This window comes from Paramormyrops kingsleyae, chromosome 7 (assembly GCF_048594095.1).
Source record: "Paramormyrops kingsleyae isolate MSU_618 chromosome 7, PKINGS_0.4, whole genome shotgun sequence".
Lineage (NCBI taxonomy): Eukaryota > Metazoa > Chordata > Actinopteri > Osteoglossiformes > Mormyridae > Paramormyrops > Paramormyrops kingsleyae.
Window position 1 is genome coordinate 2,268,197 of NC_132803.1, and position 2,542 is coordinate 2,270,738.

Consider the following 2,542-nt stretch of genomic DNA (forward strand, 5'->3'; position numbering starts at 1 on the left):
CGGACACCCTTAGCCCCTCCCTGACAGGTCCTCCCCTGGACAGATACCGTCTTTATTCACTGCAACAATAAGGAAATGGGCCAGTGACACGGCTTCCCCGAGTCCACATCTTCTGCCACTTCATTAATAAAAGTTGGTGGGACATCACACGGCGGGTCCTGGATATATGGTAACTGTACATTATTCCTTTTCGTACACACTGTAAATACCTCTCTCTTTTAAAGAGGTCATACTCTTCTCAAAGGCAGAATTTAAGATTTGCATTTTATGTAAGCCATATAAATTTATTACTTGTTCTAATTATGACCATTGTTAGTAGGCAAGAAAGTGGATAGAATTAACATTTTTGAAGGGTGATGTTTCCAGGGAACTTACAATCTCCTGCAGATCTCTTAAAATAAGTCAAAATACTGGGAAAATGTGTTTTTCCTTCCCAATGAAGTGAAGCTGTGTTTGATTAATACAGTGTTCTCTGTACATAATACAATACAATAAAATTTGAACATGAAATCAACACATCACTAACCATCTTGAAAGTATGTGTTTGTTAGGATTATGTCGTGCGTACAGTTATGATTAATGTGCTATTAGGTTCAATGGCACACAAGCGCAAGCTAGTGGAATATGAGGAAACATTACCAGGAAAATACAGATTCGGCTAAAGGTACCGCTGTTGGTTTAACAGATTCAGAGGCATAGAGACAGATCAGGCAGGGGGTGCTGAGCTGGGGGGGGGGCCCATGGCGGCGGCTGATTACATAATACATTGTCACAACCAATCTGCTTTATTTGTGTATCCTGTTTATTATTATTATTATTTAGACTTCACACCGAAATAATGGTAATAAATTTTACCACGTTGGGAGAGAGTGAATTGGAGGGCCCCAATGCATTGTTTTGCCTAGGGCCCTCAGAGTCCCTGGGATCGCCTCGGAACGAAATATGAAAGTATTTAACAGGACCAGGTATTGTACTGAGTGTCTTAGGTACTATACTGTATAATGGCCCATAATATCAAAAATCGAACAATCAGAAAAAGGAAGTGTGAAGACTTCAACATTAGCCAAGAAAAGTGTGGAGGTGCTGCACCTGAATATGCATGTGAGGCAGGGATGTGTGGAACGTGTGAGGCAGGGATGTGTGGAACGTGTGAGGCAGGGATGTGTGGAACGTGTGAGGCAGGGATGTGTGGAATGTGTGAGGCAGGGATGTGTGGAACGTGTGAGGCAGGGATGTGTGGAATGTGTGAGTGACCTCTTGGCCCAGGGAAAGAAATGTGTGGGTTCCTCTCCCTCTCCCAGTTCTACATGCTGGTTCCTGCAGGGCTGTGGGTGACAGATGGGGGGGCGAGAGCATGGCAAAAGCTGGCATAAAAAATAAAGCACAGAAATCTTCAGGAAAAGTTGACTTTCACTTTAACATTTTCCCTCTTGTGTGGTATGCAGATCCAATTTCATTATGGTATATTAGCTTCCATGTGAATTTTATATGCAACATAATGCAACCATGTAGATATGTAAACTGAAGAGAGAATCCTCCTGATTGTCTTACAGCAGAGGTTGTCCTGGGCTCCGTCTTCAGTCTTGGCACTTGGCTCGACCTGCAGCCCTACAGACGTCGTCCTGCGACATGGTTCCCTGTTGGTTCCTGCCCAGCAACATAAATGAGAGTCCAGTAACAGACCCAGCATCTCCCATTAAGAGGCTGTGTATTGATGGACAGGATCACAAAAATTGTGTCATAATCTATTATTACCCATCATTTTAATTTTCATTTTTTAATGGTAATAAGACATATTTTATATAATTTTTCATGATTTTGTTTTCATTTTTTCATAATTAATATACAGAACAAGCTTCGCTGTCGACTATGTATTTATAAGGGTATGCAGGGAAAGATAAACAGAGACACCTACTGTGCAATGTCAACACCAAATGAATGATTTTTTCCCCCGCAGTGACAGAGTAACATAACTTGCTCTGTAACATTAGTTGCTATCGGCTGATGAATGTTGTCAGTATAGGTGCTTTCCCACCGAAGTTCAGGAACCTAGTTCCAGATTCTGAGTTCCTGGGCCTTCTTGACCGGGAACTTTGTAGCTCCTGACTACTTCTGTGTGTCGCTTTCCCACCACACAACAGGAACCGGGACCTTTATGCTAAACAAGCATAGCAGGTGCAAAAAAGCTCGTAGGTTAAACTTCACACATAATTTCATACGAAACTACACCAACCACCCCAGAACAATGGAGGATGAATGTTAGTTATTGGGGGGATTGTTGCAGCCAAAAACACTGGATTTTGCAGCAGCGTTTCTCAAAACTTGCAGAGCACTATGTGGTTTTGTAGCAGAAAAATTCCAAAAATTGGCGAAATCGCAAGTTCTGTAAGAGACATATGCAATTGCTTTCTTTGTTTCCTTTAAAATGAGATATATAATAACAAATGCTCATGTTCACCACAGCACAGCCTAGCAGAAAACACGCATGAATGTGCACTGTGATGGTGTCACAGGAAATACTGAGGATGGAGTTTACTTGATT